This window comes from Pongo abelii, chromosome 3, assembly GCF_028885655.2.
Source record: "Pongo abelii isolate AG06213 chromosome 3, NHGRI_mPonAbe1-v2.0_pri, whole genome shotgun sequence".
In the NCBI taxonomy this organism is placed as follows: Eukaryota; Metazoa; Chordata; class Mammalia; order Primates; family Hominidae; genus Pongo; species Pongo abelii.
This window is the reverse complement of record NC_071988.2, coordinates 202,271,467-202,284,944: the sequence shown is the minus strand read 5'-3', so window position 1 is coordinate 202,284,944 and position 13,478 is coordinate 202,271,467. Positions and strand designations below refer to the sequence as shown.

Genomic DNA, 13,478 nt, shown 5'->3' with positions numbered 1-13,478 from the left:
CCTATAAATTTCCTATAAAATCCTATAAATTTCACCTAAACTCCCTAGACAATCTATATCACACGATTGATTTATCAATTTATGGCCCTTGTTAATATTTAAAGTGATATTCATTTTGTTTGGTTATAGGATCATTATTTTTGCACCAGGAAACCCTGAGAAGGCAGATGTTTCTTTCTGAGTACGAGTATCGCAAAACCTTGAGCACCATGTGGCCCATATTCTGTGCTCTGTATATACCCATTGGATTAAAGATCGGGAAGTAGCAACTCTACTTAACATGAAAAGCTTCCTGATTATTTGATAGAAATAATTTTCATGTAAGTCTAAAAAGCAGAGCCAAAATTGTAGTTTGAGGAATGTTTATGGTAATAAGAAACACTAACATGAAATCACAAAAAGTAATGACTGTTATTTTTTCTCCCTTGGAAAAATAATTGCTGATCATCAAGCAGATGTACCTCACTTCATGAAGCAAATCTAGTTTAAATTACTTTTTTTCCTGCTGATTTCAAGGCTTTTTCCTCAAAGGTGCCAATTTTTATTATTTTAATGTCAATTTCCAAGCCTCAGTGAAATTCCTTATGTTAAAGTAGCACACTAGATTCCTAAGAAACTAAAAAAAGTTTGACTTAATAGAATAATTCTAACTCCTATTTTTTTCATGTCCAAATCAGGAAAATTTCTTTGAGAATTAAAATTTTATTATTTAATGATTTTTAGCTTCTGTTGCAATTTCCTGTCCCTTTTACACTGTTCCATAATTTATGAAGGATTTTCTTCTCCTTAAGAGAATCATCATCTCTACCTCATTGGAAGTCATCTTACCATTGAAAGGTGAATCTTAACATTGAAATAGGAAGCAATTATTTCCTTTCTGGTGGTGTAAAATGAATGGTATGTTTTCAATTAATTATGCATTCAACTTGAATAAAAGCCACAGAATAATTGAATTACTTTGAAATACAGATGAATTAAAGAGTGATTCAGTGAGTTTGTTCTTTGTTTTTGAAAGAAATGCATAATGTTTAAATATCATGGAAAAAAATTGCCTATATGTCAGGTCTTCACTAGTACAGATGGCTACATGTAAACTGGTCATAGTTCCAGCATAGTAGTCAATGTCTTCTGGTAAAAAAAGAAAAAAAAAATTAAAAACCACATTATTTTTCAATATATATTCAGTTATTAATAGAATTTCTAAAAGCCAATAATAAAGTAATGGTTTTAGAAATATAATCGTTACCTATACATGAGTTATTTTATCATATGAGTGTACACCCTTAATTCTACCTAAAATAAATTTCTTAATTAGAAATACAGTAATATAGAAGGCTCAAATAAAAGGAAAGACATCCCTTATCCATAGATTGGAACATTTAATATTACTAAGGTGTGAAAGCAACTTAAAGTACAAGTAAAATGCAATCCCTAACAGTTTCAACAACTCATTTTTTTGGATAATATTAAAAGCAAATTGTCAAATTTATGTGATATTGTAAGGGAGTCCAAATAGCCAAAATGACATAGAAAACAACAAAGGTGAAGGACTCACAATTTTTTATTTCAAAACTACTATAAAGCTACAGTAATTAAAACAGTGTGATGTGGGCCAAGATAAACATAGAGACTAATGGAATAGAACTGAGAATCCAAACATCTTTGGATCCAAACTAATCCAGACTAAAACCAAACATCTTTGTTTAATTGATTTTCAAAAAAAGAGCCAAGACCATTCAAGAGGAAAAAATTGTCTCTTCAACAAATGATGCAGGGACAAGTGTATTTCTGCAAGCAAAAGAATAAGTTGAACTGCTTTTACTTCATACCATGTACAAAAAATAACTTAAAATAGATCAAAGGCCTAAATATAAGAGTGGGAACTGTGAAACTATTCATGGGTATAAAGAATAAAATATGGGGATAAATCTTCATGAATATCTATTTGGCAATAAAATCTGAGCTGTGACACCAAAAGCATGAACAACAAGAGAAAAATTTGACTTTATCAAAATTAACTTTAAAAATTTTGTTTCATGAGCAACAAAAGAAAAAACTGACTTTATCAAAATTAACAAGTTTTGTTTTTCCACTCCAGAACATGGAAAATAATCTTAATGAGTCACAAGAAACATAGGATTGAAGCAACTCATAATATCACAGAAGAAGGTAAGATAACAAGAAACACAAGAAACCTAGATACATTCCAGATTTGGATTATTAATATTGTATATGTAGTGGGGTGGTATCTTACCATGAGGGTTCTGAAGCCAGCATGTTGGTGAACTTGACAAGTAGTCACATTTACCTTCTAAAATCCTCTCTTTACTTTCCTGAAAATACAATATACATGACGTACATGGCTGTATAGCTGAAAATGCATTTTTTAAAACAATAGTATTCCATGCAGCAAAGTGAGGTACTCACAATATGAGAGGTGTGTGGTTATAAGGACCTGGAGAAGGGACTCTCAATCTTTAGTGGGCATCAGAGTCTCCTGGAAAGCTGGTTGGGCCCAGCCACTCTGATTCAGTAGGTTGGAGGTATAACCTAAGATCTTACATTTCTAACAGGGTCCTAGGCGATGCTAATGCTGTTGGTCCAGGGACCACACTTTCAGAACACTGACCTAGATACCAGCATGTTGAAACACTCTGAGGATCTGCACTTGGTGTAGAGAGTCAGTTACTGCTTGCTTACCTAGTCTCCTGTCCCCCCGTTCCATCTCCTGGAAAACACCCATATTTTTCTTAATGAATTTCACATTTTCTCTATTCACAGCCCTGAGATTTTGGTGGTATTAATGCTCCTCCAAATTCTGAGGTTTAGTAGAGGTTAGCATAAGCCCATCAGTGCCATCTCTTCCTCCTCCTATAGCAACTGAAAGGGAGAAGTACAGTGGGAAGCCTGCAATTAACCAGCACACACTATTCCGCATGACAGTAATTGTCTTAGATTTGTCCACTCGCAAAGAAAATCAGGAATTTAATTCGGTGACTGATTGGCGAGAAACGATCTCCCCTTTGTATATAAATAAGGGAACACATAGTTGTGCTTGTTCCTGGTTATAATTTAGAAATTATGAGGGAAGACAAAGCCAACAGAGGAATATCCACGCTGGAAGAATCACCAAGAACCAGAGATAGGGTCCAGGCAAATGCTAGCAATATCGTTTCATGAACCAACAAATTCCTTTTGTACCATAGGTTATTTTTAATTTTAAAATATATTAAAACACTGGTGTCCCAGCCCCTAAACTAAACATCATCTTAGTGTTTTGCAACATTTGCTGCAGAATATTTGAAAGACACAAATATAAAAGATAAATTGATGCCTTCTTCCTAATCTGATTAAAAAAATTCTTTTTGGTGGTACATAGTAGGTGTATAATAATTCCATTTGTTTCTTTCCAGATGTAACCACTATTTTAATTAATTAATTTATTTATTTTGAGACGCAGTCTTGCTCTGTCGCCCAGGCTGGAGTGCAGTGGTGTGATCTCGGCTCACTGCAACCTCCGTCCGCCTCCTGTGTTCAAGCTATTCTCCTGCCTCAGCCTCCTGAGTAGCTGGGACTACAGGTGCATGCTACCACACCCGACTATTTTTTGTATTTTTAGTAGAGATGGGGTTTCACCATGTTGGCCAGGCTGGTCTCAAACTCCTGACCTCAAGTGATACGCCCCCCTCGGTCTCCCGAAATGCTGGGATTACAGGCAAGAGCCACTGCTCCCAGCCCATAACCACTATTTTGAATGTGCAGTTTTGTATCTGCATATATGTTTTTCAAAAATAATATCATCACGTATTTATGAATTTATAAATCATATATTATTTTGGTAGGTGTTATATCTTAAAAAGAAGACAACATACTGTATATTTCTTTGCAGTTATCTTCTATTTGATTGACATGTGTAGCTCTAGTTTATTCACCAAATGCTAAAGCATTATACTGTATAAAATCCTCTATTTTATTAATTCACTTGTTGGGCATCGAGTTTGTTTGCAAATACTTATTAGTAACAAGCAATTCTGCAGTGAGAATTCCAAGTACACATCTCTTGTGTGTACTTGGTAATGTTTTCTAACCAGTGTGCCATGATTTGGTTACAGCCTTGAGTATCATTCACTCAACCCTATGGTTAGTATTTAATAGTATTGATTTCCTCCTGTGATTAGCAGCCTCATTCATTTATACACAATGCCATTTTGAATGCATGTCATCATATGACAGGTGTTTAAAACGGCAGATCTAGAATACATATCTAGATGTAGATTTGGGGAATTTTCAAATGTGTTCCCCCTTCCTGGAACTGGCTGAAATGTTGCATTTGGAGCACCGTGCCTAACTCACTTCTGGAGATCAGCTTCTACCAGAACTGATGGCTCCAGGAGCATACTGCTTTGGCTAGAATCAAGGACTTATTGAATCTGCTGCCAGAACTTTCTGTTCCAGAGCTATGTGATGCCTGATCATCATTCACTGGCAATATAGATACCTCTACCATTGTTCAATTTTTCTACACTTAATAGTGAATTCAGGTCACACAGGAGTGCATTTAATTGCAGAAGCAGACTTAGATATGAAACCCTATGTATGTTTTTAGCTTTCCAGTCTCTGTAGCGAAAGACAACACACAGGAGATAATTTGAGTAAGACAATTTACCATATTCACCATCATTTTGGATTGTATATTTTCAAATTTATATAAATGGAAACAATTTTTATTCCTTTTACTGAAACATGATTTCATCCAATATTTATTGGGTCCTATTTGTTCATATCTAAGATATAATGAAGATATAATCAATCTATAGTTTCCTGTTTTAGTTTCCTATTTTAATCTTTGATGAAAATTTAGGGTTTTTTCTAAATTTTTCATTGTTGTGAACATATTTTAATATGGTTTGTTTGTTTATATAAAAATTTCTTTAGGATAAGTGATTAGAAGTAAAATATCTTGGTAGAAAATTCTACATCTTCAACTTTCCTAGATTTTGGCAAATTTTTCCACAGTGAGTCATGCAGATTTCCAGTAGTGTATCTGAGGTTTCCTTCATCCTTGCCATTGCTAACATTTGATATTGGTTTTAATTTTAGAAATTAAAATTAGTATGAAAATGTATCTTCCTGCACTAACATTTACTCCCTGATTAAAACTGAGGCGTTAGCATATTTCCATAGGTTTCCATTTGTGTATGTTTCTGTGGATAGCTTGTTCATGTCTTTTGAAAATTCTTTCTATTTCACTGTTCATTTCTTATTGATATAAGTTTTACTTATAATTTTCTATCTCAGGTATACGAAGAAATTCTACTTTTTCACAGTTTGAAATTTTCATTTAAAAAATATTGACTTTAGCCAATCAGGGTATACTTTTCAGATGATAGGAAATAGGGATTATATTAAAAAGTTTCTGTCTAAAAACTCACTATTCTGAACATAATGCTAATTTGTACGTATAATACTAACATACATATATATATATACACGATATGGTTCTGTTTTGGAACTCTCTATTCTGTAGCTTTTAGACAGCCTATCTATTCATTTGTTAATACCAGAGAGTATATGTTATTATATCTTGCTAATGAACCTTGATTTTTTCTTGGCCAACTTTCACACTTTCTGCTTTTAGTTCAGGAGTGCAATGGAAATGTTCTTTAGTTGCACGCACATACACACACACTAACACTACCACTCCCCCCACCACCAACAATACAGCTACCACCAATACAGCTACCACCAACAGCACAAAAATTGGAATTGCACCAAATAGAACTTATAGATTAATGTGGAAAATTTTAACATTGTAATATGTGTATTCTTTATTTAAGTTTTTGTAATGACTCAATATGTTCTATAAATTTTTCCATAAATATAGTATATGTTATTTTATATCTACAAGTATATATGTGTGTGTGCATATCCCTAAGTTGTTTGTTTTTCGAAATTCTATTTTCTGTCTCCTAACTTACATTGTTGTTTTTTAAGAAACATGCTGTTTGTTTTTATCCTCATTGTGTAGAGAATATCTTCTCTTTCTGCTGTTTAAGATTTACTCTCTGTATTAGCCTGTTCTTACACTACTATAAAGAACTGCCTAAGACTGGGTAATTTAAAAAGGAAAAAGGTTTAATTGACGCAGTTTCACATGGCTGGGGAGGCCTCAGGAAACTTATAATCATGACAGAAGGGGAAGCAAAACACGTCCTTCTTCACATGATGACAGGAAGGAGAAGTCCTGAGCAAAGGAGGAAAAGCCCCTGATAAAATCATCAGATCTCATGAGGACACACTCACCATCATGAGAACAGCATGAGGGTAACAAACCCCATGATTCAATTACCTCCCACCAGGTCCCTCCCATGACATGTGAGGATTATGGGAATTATAATCGAAGATGAGATTTGTCTGGGAACACAGCCAAACCATATCAATCTCTCTCCTTGGGGTTCAGTAATTTTAGCCTGATAAATTTACTGATGGGTAACTTTATCTTTAACTGGCTTGGGATTTGTTGTGATTCCCGAATCTGAGAATTTAGATTTTCTTTCACAATTATTGACACATTCTCAGCCAATATATGTTTTTCTATTGTTTGCCTCTTATCTATTCTCTAATTCTACAGCTTTAGTTGGAAGTTTATTTATTCTCATTGCAACCTCAATAACCCTTTTTTGTGGGGGTTGTTTGGGCAATGATTTTTTTAAATTATTTCAATAGTTATTGGGGAACACATGGATTTTGGTTACATGGAAAAGTTCTTCAGTGATGATTTTTGAGATTTTGAGGTACCCATCACCTGAGCAGTGTCCACTTTACCAATGTGTAGCCTTATATCCCTTCCCCCACTCCCGTCCTTGTCCTGAGTCCCCAAAGTCGATTATATCATTTTTATGCCTTTGCATTCTCATAGCTTACCTCCCACTTTCAAGTGGCAACATACAATATTTGATTTTCCATTCGGGTTACTTCACTCAGAATAATGGTCTCCAACTCTATTCAAGTTGCTGCAAGGGCCATTATTTTATCTCTTTTTATAGCTGAGTATTATTCCACGGTGTATATATACCACATTTTCTTTCCAGTCATTGCTTGATGGGCATTTAGGCTGGTTTTATATTTTTTGCAGTTGTGAATTGTGCTGCTATAAATATGCGTGTGCAAGTGCTTTTTTCATGTAATGACTTCTTTTCCTTTGGGCAGGTACCCAATTGTGGGCTTGCTGGATGGAATGGTAGTTCTACTTTTAGTTTTTTAAGGAATCTCCATATTGTTTTCCATAGTAGTTATACCAGTTCACATTCCCAACCAACAGTGTAAAAGTGTTCATTTTTCAGCACATCCATGACAACATCTATTTTTTTTATTTTTTAATTGTGACAATTCTTACAGGAGTAAGGTGGTATCTTATTGTGGTTTTAGTTTGAAATTCCCTGATCATTAGTGATGTTGAGAATTTTTTCATGTGTTTGTTGGCCATTTGTGCATTTTCTTTTGTAACCTCAGTAAATCTTAATCTTGTTTATATTTTCAAACATTTATCCCTCTGTTTTGCATTCAGGTCTATTTCACTTTTAGTAATTCTCACTTCTGTTTAGTTGAATCTACCTATAACTCTATTTTTATTTTTATTTTTTCATTTTTTAACTTGTAAGTTCAAGGGCACCTGTGCAAGTTTTTTATTTAGGTAAAGTCGTGTTACAGGGGTTTGTTGTACAGATTATTTCCTCACCCTGGTATTAAGCCTAGTACCATTAGTTATTTTTCCTGATCCTCTCCCTCCTCCCAACCTCCACCCTCTGGTAGGCCCCGTGTGTGTTGTTCCCCTCTATGTGTCCACGTGTTCTCATCACTTAGCTCCTACTTATAAGTGAGAACATGCAGCATTTGGTTTTCTGTTCCTGTGCAACTTTGCTAAGGATAACAGTCTCCAGCTCCATCCATGTTTCTGCAAATGACATGATATTGTTCTTTTTAATGGCTGCATAGTATTCCACGATGTGTCTGTACCACATTTGTCTTTATTTTTAAGTTCCTTGATTACATTTTTCTTTTGGGAAAGTTGTACTTTGCTCTTTATCATTTTCTTCCTGTCATTGCTGATGGCATCTTTTCCTTTTTTATGTTTGATATCTCTTCTCTTATCTATTTTAATATTTTAGGAATATTTTCTACTTATAAATATTAGAAAATTACATTATGTGAATTTAGGTGGTACTGATAATTCTAGGAATGATTCTGGTAACACTGAAACAAAGGACCTTTGTTCTGGTATACTTTCTACTTTTGAAGTGATAGTTTATACTTAATAGGACTTTACATGTGGTATTTCTGGACGAGTCCCACCACAGAAGCATCAAATTCGTCTCTGCCAAGATATTCAGGACATTACCGACCTGTGACTGATTTGTGTAAATTTCTAGACTTAGAGTAATTTAAAACCACACAGATAGGATATTATAAATTTGAACCCCAAATCTTAGATGTTAAGTATGAAATGTATTCAGCAACTTAATTTTTCCATCTGTCTTAGTAGCAGGTATTATTACATGTCCAGGAGCCTTAGAGAAGTTAAGTAACTTACCTAAAATAACACAGTTGATAAATGATTAAATTGGAAGGTAAGCATGGGCAGTCCAATGCTGAAGTTTATAGTTTTAACAGCCATAATACTGGTATTTAATAAAATATTTTAATCCATTAGTTCCATTAATCTCAGTACCTATGCAATTACTGTGATTTTTACAAAAACATTCATGTTTTGTTTGGGGGGAATAATATATGAATATACACTTTAGCTATATAAATGTCAAGAGCAATTTACTTATAACATGAAAAAGGAAATATTGTTTGAGCAAAATATGTTTGTGCTTATCCACTCCCTTTTTAACATTTTGCATTTGTATAATCCAATGTATTCTTCATCTTGATCTTCAGGATACTATGAAATATGAAAATGCCCTTACATTTTAAGTTAACATTTCCATTTTTCCGTGATTTTAGCCAGTTTATCTATAATTTCACTAAGACCTTTATTTGACATGAAGAAATGTTAAAGCAAATAAACCTTGAATAAATTCAAATGATTACATTATCAGTAATGCCATACTTTTTGAAAGTATAAAAATACATCATTATGGGGAGTGCAAATATCTTACTTCAGTCTACTGTATACAAATAAATGCAGAGTAAATAACACAGCATACACACAGATAGAAGTAGACTATAAGTTGTATAAATACAACCAGAAGCCTAGAGACATGTCTTCAAATGATATACTACAAAACAAGAGTTACACTTGAGTAGTCAAATAGCTCTTGTACTTCATACTAGAAGCCCTGACTTAAAAGGCAGTGCACACATGAGCAAACTAAGTGGAGTTCTTCTGAAAGAGGATAGGGGACTAGAGCGTAAACCACAACATCTTGTGGACACTCTTTAAATAGCAGCAGGATTATGGAACTTAAAATGAAATTGAAAGAAAATAACTGCACAAAAAGTAGGCTCCAGTATGTACCTGAACCTGAAAATGGAGAAAAGGAGACATTGCTCACAGAGAAAGGATGACACAGGTTTAACACATCACGTTACCTAAGTGGTAACCAATAACACTTATTTTTTCAATTATTATACATGAAGGTTGGCCCATATTTTCTACATGCATAATAAGAATAGTTATTGTAAAAAATGTATCATAAAATAGCTAAGAAGAAAATGGAAGATCAAAGGTGAAAGATTCTCTCAGCATCATAGGAAATGTTCCTCGTTTGATATTGTCCATATTTATTTCATAAGAAAATGTGTTATTATAGTTATGAACAATATCTTAACTGTACCTGTGTCATAGGGGGCCTCTAAAAAATATAGGATCCATTTTTGATTGAAGACTCCTTTATTCTAACTTGAATATTGGGATTAACTTTCTGGTATTTTCGTTTGAAAACTTTGAAATTAAATACACATTCAGTTTAATATGAAATAAACGGCATTATATTATCATAGATCAAAAATTTCTTGTAAAATCGGGAGATATTTTGTTTTTCCAAGTTTCAACAACTCTATGAGATGATATATTTAGATGAGGTAAAAAGAGAATTAAATGTGAATTTCCTTGATATTAGATTAATAATTTTGAATTGGGACAGTGAAAGTTTAGGTTAGCTATTAATTTATTAATTCTAGAAGTATTTATTAAACCCCGAATACCATTTCCTGGAGATAAAAAAATAAATAGGGTTAGTCATTTTCCTCAAAAGGTTCACAAGCAAATAGGCATGGAAAGCCAAAATAGTTAATTTATAATAAAATTTACAGTTGCTATAATAGAGTTAAATTTGGGTGTACAGAAAAATAATTGCATATTTCTAACCGTACAGTTTTTTACTACCAGACCTTGCTTATTTTCTTCATGAAATTTTTCAAAACATTGTATTAAATATTTCGTTGTTCACTTGTCTTTCCGTTTAGATTTTAGTCTATAATATTAATCAGTGGAGAATAATAATGTTCAATTAACATATAAAACACAAGATATGTTTTTAATACTACATTCACTTACTTGGTTCTGAGATCAAGCACAAGGTTTCTGATTACTTAAAGCAATCAAGTTGTAGGTTTCTGACACCACACCTTCTGCTTCATGGCAGTGTGATAGGAGCCAGGCGGTTATGCCAGCGGAGTCTGTACCATAGGAGAAACACCCTGAAATTATGGATCTGGGGGCTTATATAGGAGTCACAACACAGCTACCACCTTGTCCTCTGGATCTCTCCAAAAAGATAAGGGAAGATATCTGGTTACAACCCTTTGGAATGTAGACACATAACTGCAGAAACAAATCTCTATATAATTCTGGACTTCTCTATCTATTCAAACACCCTTTAACATCCAAGGATTGTCATGTAACCCCGGTTTCCAGTAATTTCTCCTCAGAAACCTCTGACCAAGCAGAAACTGAAAGATATTCATATTGCTTCTCAACACTAAGGGAGTAAAAGACAGTGACATACAGAATCATTTAAAGGTATGTGGTCACAAACTAACCCAAATTTTTCCCATTCTTCCCTGTTTGATCCTTCTGCTTGAAATATCACCAATGAATGTCATTTATTTAGATTGTTTTGCCTGCGACTTGCCTTATACTTAAAAGATTAAAATAAAAACGACAAAGTAGAAAATTCTTTTCTTAAAGAATGTTGAATATTGGCCCCCGCTCTCTTCTGGCTTGCAGAGTGTCTGCTGAGAGATCTGCTCTTAGTCTGATGGGCTTCCCTTTGTGGGTAACCCGACCTTTCTCTCTGGCTGCCCTTAACATTTTTTTCTTCATTTCAACTTTGGTGAATCTGACAATTATGTGTCTCGGAGTTGCTCTTCTTGAGGAGTATATTTGTGGCATTCTCTGTATTTCCTGAATTTGAATGTTGGCCTGCCTTGCTAGGTTGGGGAAGTTCTCCTGGATAACATGCTGAAGAGTATTTTCCAACTTGGTTCCATTCTCCCTGTCATTTTCAGGTACACCAATCAGATGTAGATTTGGTCTTTTCACATAGTCCCCATATTTCTTGGAGTCTTTGTTCATTTTTTTTTACTCTTTTTTCTCTAAACATCTCTTCTCACTTCATTTCATTCATTTGATCTTCAATCACTGATACCCTTTCTTCCACTTGATCGAATCAGCTAGTGAAGCTTGTGCATGCTTCACATAGTTCTCGTGTCATGGTTTTCAGCTCCATCAGGTCATTTAAGGTCTTCTCTACGCTGTTTATTGTAGTTAGCCATTCGTCTAATCCTTTTTCAAGGTTTATGGCTTCTTTGCGATGGGTTCGAACATCCTCCTTTAGCTCAGAGAAGTTTGTTATTACCGATCGTCTGAAGCCTTCTTCTCTCACCTCGTCAAAGTCATTCTCCATCCAGCTTTGTTCCATTGCTGGCGAGGAGCTGCGTTCTTTGGAGGAGAAGACGCACTCTGATTTTTAGAATTTTCAGCTTTGGCTGGGTGTGGTGGCTTATGCCTGTAATCCCAGCACTTTGGGAGGCTGAGGTGGGCAGATTATGAGGTCAGGAGATCGAGATCATCCTGGCTAACACAGTGAAATCCCGTCTCTATTAAAAATACAAAAAATTAGCTGAGCTTGGCAGTGGGTGCCTGTAGTCCCAGCTACTTGGGAGGCTGAGGCGGGAGAATGGCGTGAATCTGGGAGGCGGAGCTTGCAGTGAGATGAGATCACGCCAATGCACTCCAACCTCCTTGACAGAGCGAGACTCTGGCTCAAAAAAAAAAAAAAAAACGAAAGACAAAAAACAAAAAAAGAATTTTCAGCTTGTCTGCTCTGGTTTCTCCCCATCTTTGTGGTTTTCTCTACCTTTGGTCTTTGATGATGGTGACGTACCAAACTGTCTGGCAGACCACAGTGCAATCAAACTAGAACTCAGGATTAAGAAACTCACTCAAAACCGCTCAACTACATGGAAACTGAACAACCTGCTCCTGAATGACTACTGGGTACATAACGAAATGAAGGCAGAAGTAAAGATGTTCTTTGAAACCAATGAGAACAAAGACACAACATGCCAGAAAATCTGGGACACATTTACAGAAGTGTGTAGAGGGAAATTTATAGCACTAAATGCCACAAGAGAAAATAGGAAAGATCTAAAATTGACACCCTAACATCACAATTAAAAGAACTAGAGAAGCAAGAGCAAACATATTCAAAAGCTAGCAGAAGGCAAGAAATAACTAAGATCAGAGCAGAACTGAAGGAGATAGAAGCACAAAAAACCCTTCAAAAAATCAATGAATCCAGGAGCTGGTTTTTTGAAAAGATCAACAAAATTGACAGACTGCTAGCAAGACTAATAAAGAAGAAAAGAGAGAAGAATCAAATAGACGCAATAAAAAATGATAAAGGGGATATCACCACCGATCCCACAGAAATACAAACTACCGTCAGAGAATACTATAAACATTTCTATGCAAATAAACTAGAAAATCTAGAAGAAATGGATAAATTCCTGGACACATATGCCCTCCCAATACTAAACCAGGAAGAAGTTGAATCCCTGAATAGACCAATAACAGGTTCTGAAATTGAGGCAATAATTAATAGCCTACCAACCAAAAAAAGTCCAGGACCAGACAGATTCACAGCCGAATTCTACCAGAGATACAAAGAGGAGCTGGTACCATTCCTTCTGAAACTATTCCAATCAATAGAAAAAGAAGGAATCCTCCCTAACTCATTTTATGAGGCCAACATCATCCTGATACCAAAGCCTGGCAGAGACACACACACAAAATAGAATTTTAGACCAATAGCCCTGATGAGCACTGATGCAAAAATCCTCAATAAAATAATGGCAAACCGAATCCAGCAGCACATCAAAAAGCTTATCCACCATGATCAAGTGGGCTTCATCCCTGGGATGCAAAGCTGGTTCAACATACACAAATCAATAAACGTAATCCAGCA

General features: G+C 34.9%; 1 long non-coding RNA gene across 1 annotated transcript in view; it reads left to right on the top strand.

The window, feature by feature from the left end:
- Positions 1-2,169, top strand: part of LOC134761319 (uncharacterized) — a 32,102-nt gene extending 29,933 nt beyond the window's left edge. Inside the window, exon 4 of the long non-coding RNA XR_010139827.1 lies at positions 2,099-2,169. This is a non-coding gene — a long non-coding RNA (uncharacterized LOC134761319). The remainder of the gene's footprint in view (positions 1-2,098) is intronic.
- Positions 2,170-13,478: the final 11,309 nt, after the last annotated feature.